Source organism: Gracilinanus agilis, chromosome X, assembly GCF_016433145.1.
Source record: "Gracilinanus agilis isolate LMUSP501 chromosome X, AgileGrace, whole genome shotgun sequence".
In the NCBI taxonomy this organism is placed as follows: Eukaryota; Metazoa; Chordata; class Mammalia; order Didelphimorphia; family Didelphidae; genus Gracilinanus; species Gracilinanus agilis.
The window spans coordinates 407,247-421,287 of NC_058136.1; positions in this window are offsets into that span (position 1 = coordinate 407,247).

Genomic DNA, 14,041 nt, shown 5'->3' on the forward strand with positions numbered 1-14,041 from the left:
ATATATATATATATATATATATATATATATATATATATATATCAGATAATGGCCTTTCCTAATGCAGGGTTGAGAGAGAAGGAGGGAAGCAATTTGGAACTCAAAATGTAACCAAAAGAATTAAATTAACTTAAAAAAGAAATAGGAAAAGCACATGATAAAATGTCAAGAAAGAGGAATCTATTATAGAATTTTATCTGAGGTAAGGAGGGACTAGAGAAGGGGTACTTGTGGAAAGATTTCTGAATGAAGGATTCAGGGCAGTGAAGCGACCACTGGAAAAAAGCCCAGCCAAAAAGAAAGCCATCTCTCAAGTATTAGAGGCTAAGAGAAATCACCAAAAGGGTAAGACTGGAACTGAGAGCCAGACATATGTCGTGGCATGCAAAGTTGGACTCTGTGACTGATTTAAGTAGCTGTGCCTTTTAGAACCATAGAATGGCCAGTGCTAGGAAGTACCTTGACTATAGAATCGAGGGCTAGTTTCATCCTTTCATGTCGTATGTGGAGAAAGATCATACAATCAATTCTGTTCTAATGTGTGTTTTAAAAACATGAATTTGTTCCAAAGTGATCAATATATTTGGGGACATTTTATGTATTACACAAATTTTGAGTTTGCTTCTGTACATTTCTTCTCCAGAAAATAGCAAGGATACAGAAAATTGCACGACTTCACAACTTAATTAATTGGCTGTAACCCTTCCAATGGCTACTTCCACAAGTAAACTTTGAGTCTCTGTCAAGGTAAAGTTTCATACCAACTATCTTCCAATGCAATTGGAGCTATGAAATGTGGGTGGGGGAAGGAGCAAGCCACCCTTCTACCCTGAGCACCTTCTTCCTTGTCCTCCCACAAGCCCAGAATTTCAACCTGCCCAACATGCTTGGGGTGCAGGCAAGGATGAGCAACAACTAAAGACTGCAGACATAGCTACTATTTAATTACTACTAAATTAAACACTTAAAATAAAATAAAATGCTATTTTAGTATTTAAGGGTTTCTTTTCTTTTTTTAAACCTTTACCTTCTGTCTTAAAATCAACACTAAGCATTGATTCCAAGGCAAAAGAGTGATAAAGGCTACACAGTGGATATCAAGTGATTTGCCCAGGGTCACACTACCAAGGAGTGTCTGAGGCCAGATTTGCACCTAAGGCATCCTGTTTCTGAGGCTGGTCCTCTATCCACTGAGCCACCTACCTATTCCCTATTTAAGTATTTTTTAACCATTTAACATGAATAAAACTGTGCTACCATTTTTATTAGGTTCTTATCTTTTTTTATGTCATTGATGGATTGTGCCCCAACACCATTTTCCCATAAGTCCTATGGTTTTTATTGGACAATTTTGCATAGCACACTCATTTTGGGGAACACATAAATTGTTTGAGCACAACTGATTACACTCTGAGATTCCTTTTCAAGTTAATATGGAATATAAACTCTAAATGGTTAGCTAAGACAGACTGTGTGCCCTGGAAAGAAAACCCTTTAATCTCTCTGATGTGGTGACAGCATTAATAATAAATAATGGTTAATTATTAATAATAATTAATAATAAAAATAGCACACATACATATATAGCAGGGGTAAAAAAGTGAGACATACAGTGGAGATGGGAGGGTATCTGGGTAGCATTCCTATGGAAAGATGAATGTGTCTCGCCTAACCAGCGGAATGATTTCGGAATCTTAGCATAGAGTAGATTGTGAGCTCCTTCATGGAGGGACTGTTTCTTTGTCTGTCACCCTGTGATAATACCCAGCACAGCTTTATACAACAAAAAAGGTTAGAGCATTCGACAATCAATATCGAAGTGTTAGGAGGGGCCCCAAGTTCAAGCTGCAGGAGAGCAACAAGAATCTTGGTGCTCCTAAAGAAGAGCAGGGGAAGAAGCTAAGAGGCCAGACTTGAGTGAGGAGCTGCCAGATGTCCGTTTTTCATTTTCCTCAGTCCCTCAACCCCATTTCTTTGAGGGGGACTAACAAGAGTTAATAGACCAATGTACCCTTTCTCTGCCCATCCCCCCAATTTCACCACCACCACCACCATTAAATGTAGACAGAAGGCTCCTCACTTACTTTCCTGTTCTAACCTGCTCCTCCACACACATCCCTCATGGCTCTGTTCCCAGAAGATCCTATAGCTAAGAAGGCAATCAGGCCTGCCAAGAAATTGTCCCAAGCCTACAAGAGAGTTGCCTCCTTTCCTCTCCTCTCAAAGTCCCAGAAATCTTTCCTCCTTCTCCCCCCACCCCAAGCCTCTTCCTCACCCTCTTTAGGATAAGAAAACACAATATGAAGCCAAGGGGCCACTTATTTCCTTAGGGAGCCAGCCAGAACCTCTCTGGCCTGGGGCACAGCCTCTCCATGCCCCACAAAATAGCTTCTCACCTTTCCCCCGGGATAGGGATGGGTAAACAATAGCTGTGGCATCAGGGGAGCATGATACTGTGGTATGAACATTAGATTTGGAGACAAGAGGCTCTGTTTTTTTTTTTTTAATTTTCATTATCACTTACTACCTGGCTAAGACTGGGCAAGTCATTTACCTCTCTGGGACACATTTCCTCATCAGTAAAATGGTGGGGAGAGGTAGTTGGGATAAAGGATCTTGCTGCTCTAAAACTATGTTCCTTTAAACAAAAGGACCCCCTCTCCACTCTTGGCTGTGCCCAATCTGTACCTGAATGACACCTACAGAGGCCTGCATGGGTTGGGAAATGTTCTGTAGTCTGAAACTTCTCTTCAAAGGAAACTGCTGATTTCCATCTCTCACCTCCTCTCCCCCAATTCCCTCTTATCTCTAACTTTTCCTCAACCAGATACATTTGCCCTCACTTCCTTATGCTCACTTTCTCATTGATCTGACAACAAAGTCATATTAGTGCTGGGAACAGCCCTAGAAGGGAGGGGAAGGTAGTGCTCCAACTTTTGAATTACTACCATCCATTGGCTGCGCACACGGAAGGAAAACAACAGCCTGGCAAGAAGCTCTCACATCAGCAGAGATGATGATCAGTGACAAAGGATGGCTGAGAAACACTGGGCTAGGGCTGAAGGAGGGATCTGATCTCCTCCTACACCCAAGGGCTATCTAGCCCTATGACACCCGTGCCTGGAATTTCTCTTTCCTTTCCTTTGCCTCTCCCTTGACCCTTTCTTTTTCTTCCCTAACTTTCTTCTTCCATTTTCCCTCTGATCTTCTTTTCCTCCATCCTCCTTTCTAACTCTCTCTCCTCTGCCTTTCCTTTATCCCTCCTCCTTTCCATCTGTCTCTTTTCTCATTCTTTCTCCTTGCTCATTCCTTCTCCTTCTCCTCTCTCTATGTCAGTGGATGAGAAGGGATCATCTCACTCAGCGCCTAGCCTGGAAGTCAGATCTCGATTCCTACTGTCTGTTTTTTTCTTCCAAAATGTCCCTGCCATTGAACACTGAATCCTCAGTGGGACAGATCTCCAGATCCCTGTAAAGTGCTTCTATCCTATATCCTCACCTGTATGGTAGTCCAGTCGGAATTTTTCCCGCTCATTCCCACTGACAATCTGGTACCCCGTCTTCTCGGCGCCTTCACGGGTGAGTGGGCCCAATCTCAAGACTTCAGTGCCTGGTTGGGCATCTTCAGGGACCTGCACATTGTGCTCAGTGTTTAGAAACACAGGCAGGTAGTCAGCCAAGTTCACCACAGAGACTGTGATTGTGCCCAGTGTAGACAGTGGGGTTGGGGTCCCTTGGTCTGAAGCCCTTACTATCAGTTCCAGGACCTCCTGCTGCATCTCCTGCAGTGGCTTCTCCAGACGGACCACCCCTGTCGTGGCCTCTATGGAAAAGTGACCATCAGCTGAGCCCACCAGGGAATAGGACACCTGGGCATTAATACCTGTTGGGAGGGAAACAATATTAATATCAAACTCCTAGGGCTGACCTTCAAGACCCTCTGTGGAAAAAAAAAATTGCTCTTCCTAGGGTTGCAGAATGGAGGGAATTCTTAATGTAGTGACTCTATGAAAAATAGACTAGGGTTGAAAGTGACCTGAAAGGCCATCTGGCTCAACTCCTGTTTGAAGCATAAATCCCTTCTAAAAGATCCCCAGTAAGCGATCATCAGGCCTCTACTTTAAGACTTACAGCATTGGAGAACTTGAAAGACAACCCGTTTCATTTTTGAATAGTGACAATTGTCAGAAAGTTTCCTTAAAAAGACTTGTGCAAAAATATTTATAGCCACACTCTTTGTGGTGGTAAAAAATTGGAAAATGAGGGGGTGCCCTTCAATTGGGGAATGGCTGAACAAATTGTGGTATATGTTGGTGATGGAATACTATTGTGCTAAAAGGAATAATGAAATGGAGGAATTCCATGTGAACCGAAAAGACCTCCAGGAACTGATGCAGAGTGAAAGGAGCAGAACCAGGCGAACCTTATACACAGAGACTGATACACTGTGGTACAATTGAATATAATAGACTTCTCTACTAACAGCAACACAATGATCCAGGACAATTCTGAGGGACTTATGAGAAAGAACGCTATCCATATCCAGAGAAAGAACTGTGGGAGCGGAAACACAGAAGAAAAACAACTGCTTGATCACATGGGTCAATGGGGATATGATTGGGGATGCAGACTCTAAATGATAGCCCTAATGCAAATATTAATAATATGGAAATAGGTCTTGATCAATGACACATATAAAACCCAGTGGAACTGCTCATTGGCTATTAGAGGGGAGTGAAAGGAGGGGAGGGAAAGAACATGATTAATGTAACCATAGAAAAATATTCCAAATTAATTAATTAAATAAACTTAATTTAAAAAAATTTTTTCCTTAAATTGAACCAAAAAATCATTCTTTTTTTAACTTCTACCCAATGGTCCTATTTCTGCTTACAAGTATACAAGCAGAAAAAGTTTAATCCCTCTCTGGAACAAAAGCCTTTTAAATACCCCTCAAGTCACACAATAGGTATGTGTTAAAGGCAAAATGTGAATTCAGGTTTTCCTGACTCCAAGGCTGGATCTCTGTTTACTATTCCACACTGTCTCTTTGGTACAGTTATTTGTTGTTGTTTAGTCATTTTAGTCATATTCAACCCTTCATTTGGGGTTTTCTTGGCAAAGATACTGGAGCACTTTGTCATTTCTTTCTCAACTTCATTTTACAGATGAGGAAACTGAGGCAAACAAGGTTAAGTGACTTGTCTAGAGTCACATGGCTAGTAAGTGTCTGAGACCAGATATGAATTCAGGAAAATGAGTTTTCCTGACTCTAGACCCAGGACTCCACCCACTGCATCACCTAGCAGCTCTAATTTAAGCATCCTGGAGAATAAGGTCTAAAATTAAGTTATGAGAACTATCTCTTTCCTTCTGGATCATTTCATCATACAATCAGAGTTCTCCTCCCTACCCCCACCCCTACCAGATGATTCCCATTTCATCTTCTCCTTCCTTCCCACTAAGTTCCTTCTATTCCAAGCCAATCTGCTTGGCATCTCCCACATAAGGTTTACTAATTCCTGTTTCTTTGCCTTTACACTAGCCAGGCACCCTGTTACAATACTTGATAATCCATACCCCTGCCCTCCTTCAAAACCTAGGTCAAGGGGAAGCTAGGTAGCACAGTGGATAGAAACAGGCCTGGAGCTGGCAGGACCTGGGTTCAAATCTGGTCTCAGACTCTTCCTAGATGTCACTTAATCCCAATGGCCCAGGACTTACCTTTCAGTTAGAGTTGTTACTAGGACAGAAAATAAGGATTATTAAAAAAAATACACTTCCCAGCTGTGTGACCCTGGGCAAGTCACTTAACCACCATTGCCTAGCCCTTACCACTCTTCTGTCTTGGAACCAATACATAATATTGATTCTAAGGTGAAAGGTAAGGGTAAAAAAAAAAAAAAACTAACTCAAATACCTCCTCTGAGAAGCCTTCTTAGATTAATTCTACCAACTTCCTTATCATTCCTTTACTCTGCAGCCCATTAACAATGTGTGCTCAGGTTATAAACATGGTTTTCCCCTTGATGTAAGTTGTTAGAACAATGGGTGTGTGTATATGTGCACCTGTAACTGTGTCGCCTCAAGTATACTGTAAGCCTCTTGAGGGCAAAGATTTTATTTTCTTGGTATCAATCTAGTACAGTGTTAAGTACACACTTCTGGCTTTTCTTTCTAATTGTCCAGATTTTTAATAATACAATTAGTGCCAAAGTTATCACTGCCTCTTTTGAATAAGGAGCAAAGCCGCTGCTTATCCATGCTATTTATAAATGTGGGCCTTTGGTCGTCCTCCATGGTTGGAGCTGATGATCTGCCCCAAAAGAATTGGCCTTCAGCTCCATCGTAACTTACCTTCGTCTGGATCCCGGGCAAAAACAACAGCTATGGGTGTCTTCACGGTGGTGTTGTCAAAGACGGCCACAGAGCAGTGGCTGGGGAAGAACCTGGGTGCGTTGTCATTCACATCCTCTACCCGGATGGTCACATCTGCTTGGCACGACCGCCCCCCTCCATCTGTGGCTTTGGCCACCAGATAGTACACATTCTTCTTTTCTCGGTCCAGAAGCATGAGGGTAGTCAGCTCCCCTGGGAGGCAAAATTGGAACTGGTGAACTTTCCCAGAGGTCAACAGGGTTTGTGCCACAAAAGTCTGGGGAGAAAATGATAACCAGTCCTACTGGTCTTTGTTCAGGACAGAACGGCTGAACACCCAGGGAGCTTACCTTCTGGGGAATGGGCCTCGATAGTTGGTTTTTTTAAAAAACCCTCACCTTCTCTCTTAGCATCAAAACTAAGTATTGCTTCCAAGGCAGAAGAGTGGTAAGGGCTGGGCAACGGAGGTTAAGTGACTTGCCCAGGGTCACATAGCTAAGAAATCTCTGAGGCCATATTTGAACCCAAGTTCAAAAAGCAATCTTTCACATCAGTGTATTTATGGTTTTATTTTGGGGTTTTGTTTTTGTTTGAGTGTGCTTTTACAACAATGGCCAATATGGAAGTGTGTTTTGCATGATAACACAAGTATGGCCCAGATCAAATTGCTTACCATTTCTGAGAAGGGGGAAGAAAGTGAGAGGGAGAGAGATGGTTTGGATCTTATAATTTTGCAAAGCATATGTTGAAAATTATTATTACATGTAATTGGGAAAATAAAACATTGTTGAATAAAAAAATAATTTAAAAGACCATCATTTCAATGGAGGCTTCTCTTATTTTTCCTACCTGAATTTACCTCTGACTCTACAGAACTCACATCAAATATAAAATTCATAGCATTCAGCCCTTAATAATATATTATCTTTGTATGACCTCATACTGTTAGGCAGTTTGGTGCATAGAGTGCTAAGCCTGGAATCAGAAGAAAGACTTGAATTCAAATATGGCTTCAGTCACTTATTAGTTGTGTGGGCAAGTTACTTTGCCTCTGTTAGCCTCTGTTTCTTCATCTGTAAAAATGGGGATAATAAGAGTACCTATAGCGAAGGATTGTTAGGATCAACTAAGATAATATTTGTAAAAAGTGTTTATTAGCATACCTGACACGTAGTAGATGCCATGTAAATTCTAGATATTTATTATTATTATTAATCATTAAGTAAACATCCTTGCTTCATGTGCATTTTTTCATCTGTCCAATTAAAACAAATATTTATTAAGCACCTACTCCAATGACTACTAGGCTTGGGGCAAGGGTAGAGTACACAAGTTCCAATCAGAAATGCTCCTTGCCTTCAAGGAGCTCACAATGCATAGAAATTAATTTGCAATCTTAAAGTACTATAGAAATACTAGCTATTATTATCCATATTAATTTCATTGCATCTGCATCAAGGGACAGAGTTGCTATGACAGTAGTTCTCAAGAATGAGAAAATCATAGGTCTGGACTATTTTTGACAAATAATTATAATGAAAAATAAAATACAGTGAAGATATAAGGTAGAGATAAAATCTTAGGTCTGGACAAAAATATTTACATACCAATTATAATTAAAAATAGTACATAAAAAAGAAAAAAGAAAAATAGTACATGATAAATGTATTAGGTAGTAAGATGGTGTTAACAGATAGTGTGCTAGAACTGTAGTCAAGAAGATCTAGGTTTGAATCCGTGCTCCGATACTGATTAACTATTTGATCCTAAGGAAGTCACTTTACCTCTCTCAGCTTCATTTATTGCCATCTGTGAAGTGGGTATAATTATAGAACCTACCTCACAAGATTGTTCTGAGGATCACATGAGAATAAAGATAATAATCTTTGCAAACTTTAAAGTGTGATGTGAATGTTGGCTATTCTCTGTACAATCATTATTACAAGAAAAGTAGAAGCAAAGAAAGGTCATGACTGACTAGGGCAGCAGTGGGTCAAGGGGAGGAGTAGCCACAAAGAAGAGATAATATATGAGCTGAACTTTAGGAGGAAGGGAAGGATATCAAGAGGTTGGGGAAAAGAGGGAGGATGAGGCACAAGCATTCTAGGTAGAAGATCTAGTATGAGTAAAGGCATGAAGGTGAGAAGATATGGAAAATTTACTGGGAAAATGAATAGTTTGGTTTGCAAGTAACAGAGATGGAGTTTACGAGATAAGGCTAGAAAAGTAGGATGGTGATAGATATGGAGGGCCTTGAATGCCAAGCAAAAGATCCTGAACTTTCCTTGGCCAACAAGAGGAAACCACTGAACAGAGGAGTAACAGGATAAATCTAGGGATAGATCTAGGCCACAGCTACCAAAAGGCAATGAATACATCTTATCATCCTTTTCTATTTTCCATGCAAAGCCTTGAATGGTTCTAAGTACATGGTACGTGTTCAATAAATATTGGTTCAGATTGCTTCCCTCTAACACCTGTATAAGGATCCCACCTGTATAAGGATCCAACTTGAACTCATCAGCACCGGGGCCATGAAGAGAATATGTGACCAGGGCATTAACACCAGTGTCCAGGTCTGTCGCAGTAACTTGCAAAATAAAGTGTCCTGGGAGCATGTCTTCTGGAACTTTGCTAGAGTAGAGAATCTGAAATAAAGATAGATAAAGAAAATGGAAGAGGAGAAGGAAAAGGAGGAGGAAGAAGAGGAGAAAAAAGAAAGAGGAATAAAAAAGGAAGGGAAATGGAGAGGTAAAATAAGAGAGGAGAGAAGGCAAGGAAAAAAAAGAAAGAGGAAAGAGAAGGGAAAAAGGAGAGGATAGAAAGAAAGAAGAAAGGAGAAAGAGAGAAGAAAGATAAGAGGAGGGAAAAGAACAAAGAAGGAGAAAGAAAAAAGAAAGAAAAAGAAGAAAAAGAAGGGAGAGTGCAGGGAAAAGGAGAGAGAGAAGGAAGAATCAGAGAAGGAAGAGAAACAAGGCAGAGAGTCAGGAGGAGAAAGAGAAGAGAGACAGAAAGAGAAAGAGAGAAGAAGAGGAGGAGGAAGAGGAAAAATAGAGAATAAAGACAGGAGTAGAGAACAGAAAAGAGAAAGAGAAGGGGAGGCAGAGGGAGATAGAAAGGCATTTGTTACTGGTCCAACCAACATATTGTGATAAACACATGACAGAATGCTTTATCCAAGTGTGAGAGAAACACTATCCAACCTAACCCACAAAAGGCCCACTGAGAGTTAGAGAGAGAAGAAGGGAACGTAGGTAGTATTTATAAGGTGGACATGGCGATAACATGGAACTATACCTCCAGGTACGGGGACAAAGAAATTCCAAACCAAACAGTGGTCTTTCCCATCAAAAAGTTAGTCTCTGCCCCCCCCAATCCATCCTCATTGCCTAGCAGAATCTCAACTGCTCAGACCTACAGCTTTCCCCAGATCTGGTCCTAAGCAGTGCCAATATGGCAAAGCCAAACACTTGGCTGGCTGGTCCTGAGTTCACACTCAGTGAACACTAGGAATTGGCACTGCCTAGAGAGATTTGGGTGACATCAGTATGGGATGGGTGCCAAACTTGGACAGCACCCAATTTTTCTCTTGGACATCATTCATTCCCCTGGCACAAATAGCCTGCCAGCCAGGCTTCTCTTCCATCTGGTAGGCATTGGGTGGGCACAAGGTGGACACCACCACTGCCTCCACATGCCCTGTGGTTGGCAATTCCATGCCCAGGTAGGCTAGGGGTAGGAGCTGCTCATCAACAATAACTCAATAAATAAATCAACAAGTCCATGGGGCCTCCTTTCCCAAAGGAAAGGTTGGATGTCTTCCCTAAGTTCCATTCCCTTCCACGCAAAAGGCACAGTGTTTGTTTTTCTCAGGGATGGCTGGATGGGTGGCCTTGGAATCTCCCCATCCTCCAATTACAAAACACTCCATATTCAGGAAGGGGTGGGATTGGGAGAGAGGAAAGGCACTTAAGGCAAGACAAGGATGGAAGACTTATTTAATATGGGTGTAAAGGCCCAGGCTGAGGATGAGTAAGGAATTCTGAAAGGTACATCACAAATAGATGAATGATTTGACCTAGTAGAAAGCTAGATAGGGACTAGGCTAGTGCACTTCCTCACTCCCCACCTTACCTTGCTCCCATCACTGAAGCATCCTGACCAGTTCCCAGCTGTGTCCCAGACTGAGTCTGACTGAGGAACTGGGAAGTAGCTTTAGATGATTTGTGAAGTATAAATCTTGGGCAAAGGAAGTAATAGATAAAGCCCCCAGGCCAATGGATCAGCAGATGGGTGGCTAGAGAGAGGCTCTCATGGATACCAAAGGCCATGTAATTTCCCAAAGGGTCCAAGAAGCTAAGATGCCCCACTAGGTCAGATGAGATTAAGAAACAATAGGAAAGAGAGTGAATGATCGCTAGGCTCTAAGGAAGGAGGTCTAGCTGATTGCTTTGTTCTTTCTTTCTCCATTCCTACCTTCTCTACCTTTCCTTCTTTACTTTCTGTTCCACTCCTAATCTCTCCCTTTACCCCTTTCCCTCTATCCATTTCCTCTTACTTTTCTCCTCTCCTGTGTCCCCCTTCTCCTTTCTTTCTATCCTTTCCTCTTCTCTCTCTTGCTTTTCTCTCTTGCTCTAGCTCTTCTCTTCCTCTCTCTTCTCAGTGTGGTCTTTGAACCACTGCAATTCTTCAGGACCCATTCACAGGATCCTCAAGACTCAGGAAGTCCAAGAAGTACAACTTTTCATAATAATAAATTATGCCCCTATTAAACTACTTTTTTTCCAATTCCATATCTGTGTAAGGTCAGATTTTCTCCATTTACTTCAACCACATCATGTCCCAACAGAGTGAATGCCGAAGTAGATATGAGAATCTAGCTGTCTTCTAGAAAGCCAAACATTAAATATATACAAAAATATGTAAAAAAAAAAGCCACTTCTTTCACAAAATTTGCTTGTTCACGGAAAACATATTTTTTCATTAGAAATGTTTCTGTTAACATGAAATGAATTTATTACCATTATTTTTTTGGTTCATGGAAAGTGTAATTATTTTTCACTAGTTTCTAATAACATGTAATGGGTTTATTACCATTATTTTTAAGTGAATTAATTAACATTTTAAAGTATCAGTTTAAATTTCCAATATAGTAAATATCAGCAAATATAACCCAGATGAACAAAAGATCTTTAGAGTCCTTGACAATTTTTAGTAGTGTAATGGGTTCCCCAAACCAAACAGTTAGATCCACTTCTCTGGACAAAATCTCATGAGGGCAAGTTTTTCCTTCTATTCAGTCACAATGTCTCTAGGCAACTTCCACCTGTCAGTCCCAGTTCTGCTCTTTGGGGCCAAGCAGAATGATTGTGATTTCTCTTATACATAATAGCCCTCAAAATATTTGAAGATAGATCTCCCCTTATTCCCTAATGCCCAGTTCCCTCAACCTATCTTTGTATATCTTGATGCCCAGTCCTTTCACTATTTGGCTGTCCAGACCTCTAACCATCCTGGTTGCATTTCTCTGAAACCATTCTAACTTATCAAATTCCTTCCAAAAGTGTGGTGCCTAGAACTGAACACAAAATGTGGGAACCCAGAACTTCAGGCATGGGACAACCAGGGACCAAGGCAGAAGAATGATCATATCACTTGATCTGTACATATCTTTTTTTTTAACCCTTACCTTCTGTCTTAGAATCAATATTGTGTATTGGTTTCAAGGCAGAAGAGTGGCAAGGGCTAGATAATGAGAATTAAGTGACTTGCCCAGGGTCACATAGCTGGGAAGTGTCTGAGGCCAGATTTGAACCCAGGACCTTCCATATCTCAGTCTTGCTCTCAATTCACTGAGCCACCTTGCTACCTCTAGGTATACATACATATATATAAATATATATATGTATATAATTTTTTAAAAATAAGGTCTACTATGTTAACATTTTGGTCTCCATGTTCTTTTATTTGGGCTCGCAGGTTTGCAGACTGCCCACAACGTTTCCATATGAATTGTTATCTAGCCATAATTTTCTCATCTTGTAGTGATTTAAAAAAAAAGTGGGGACCTAAAATAGTCTCTACTAATTTTCATCTTTTGGGATCTGATCCATCATTCTAAGTTCTCAATCTTTTTGGACCAGATTATGTCATTCAGCATGTTACCCAGCCCTTCCAGCTTCATGTCATCTGCAAATCTAATAACCATGACATACCAGTCTTCATCCAAGTCATTAGTAAAAAAAAAATAGGACAGAGCTTGGAACTCCACTCAAGATCACCCTCTTCCCTACTCCTCCTCCCTCTTCCCCTCATTTTTCTCTATTTCCCCATCCTTTCCCATCATCCTTAACTCTTTCTCTGCCCATCTTCTCTTCCTTCTGGAGATTCTTACCTGTGTGCATTGGGGGCTGTTGTCATTAATGTCCAGAACAAACACCTCCACTGGAGTAGAGGCCTGGAATTTGCCATCCGATGCTGTCACCTTGAGCAAGTACTTGGCAATATGTTCCCGGTCTAGAGCCTTCTTGGTGGTGATCTTCCACTCATCCCCAATTCGGCTAATGCCAAACTGGCCCAACGGATCTCCCTCTGAAGAGACAAGAGAGGACCTCATGAACCAGGCAGTAATGCTTGGAGGAAGGAGAAGAAGAGACTAAGCTCACTTTATGAAGGTGGTCATTTTTAGGAGTGTGTCAATGTGCCTAAATTTCTACCATTAGGTTTGTTCCTTTGAGTCTAAGTCCTTTCCAGCTTCAAGAATTTCAGTTCAAGACTAAGGAGAAAAAAGAATTATTCATCTATCTACTCTTAATACCTAGGATGATCAATGTGAAGCAATGAAGAGTATTGACTGGAGTCAGAACCCAAATTGACTGGGTTCAAATACCACCTACAAAGCTTACTGTATGACTTGGAGCAAATTGACTTCTGTGAACCTCAGTTTCTTCACCTTTAAATTAAGGAAGACAGTCTATAAGGCTTCTGAGGTCTCATTCAGCTTTAGCTTTGTGTATCCTGGGAATTTTCTCTCAGGATACATTCAGGATACACACATTCTCTCAGTTACCATGTAGACATTCTGCTCATTTTATAACAAGGTTACAAGAATATGACTCAGGTTAATTTTGCTCAGTTTATGTGTGACTGGTTGTGACGGGCTATTATGACAAATAAATTCCTGCTAATGGGAGGTCTCAAGAGAAAAATCAAGTTCCCAGTCAGGGTCCTTTCCTCCTTATGAAGACAGATACCTCTGCCCTGTCCCGTGTCTAATCTCTGAGATGGATCTGAAGGGACGGAATTCTAAATCAGAAAAGGCTGTACCATTTTGGACTGATGGAAATAGAAGCAAAGTAGCCTCAACTCATAGGTCTAGAGCAGTGATTCCCAAAGTGGGCGCTACCACCCCCTGGTGGGTGCTGCAGGGATCCAGGGGAGCCGTGATGGCCACACTTTTTTTGTATTACATTCTATTCTGAGTTCAATAAATAGTTTCATAATTTCCAGGGTGCTAAGTAATATTTTTTCTGGAAAGGGGGCGGTAGGCCAAAAAAGTTTGGGAACCACTGCCCTAGACAGAGCCAAGCCAGTTTCCGGAGCACCAAATGTGACCCTTCCTTCAAAGCCTAAGCAATGATAGAAAATTCAAGTAGAACAACACT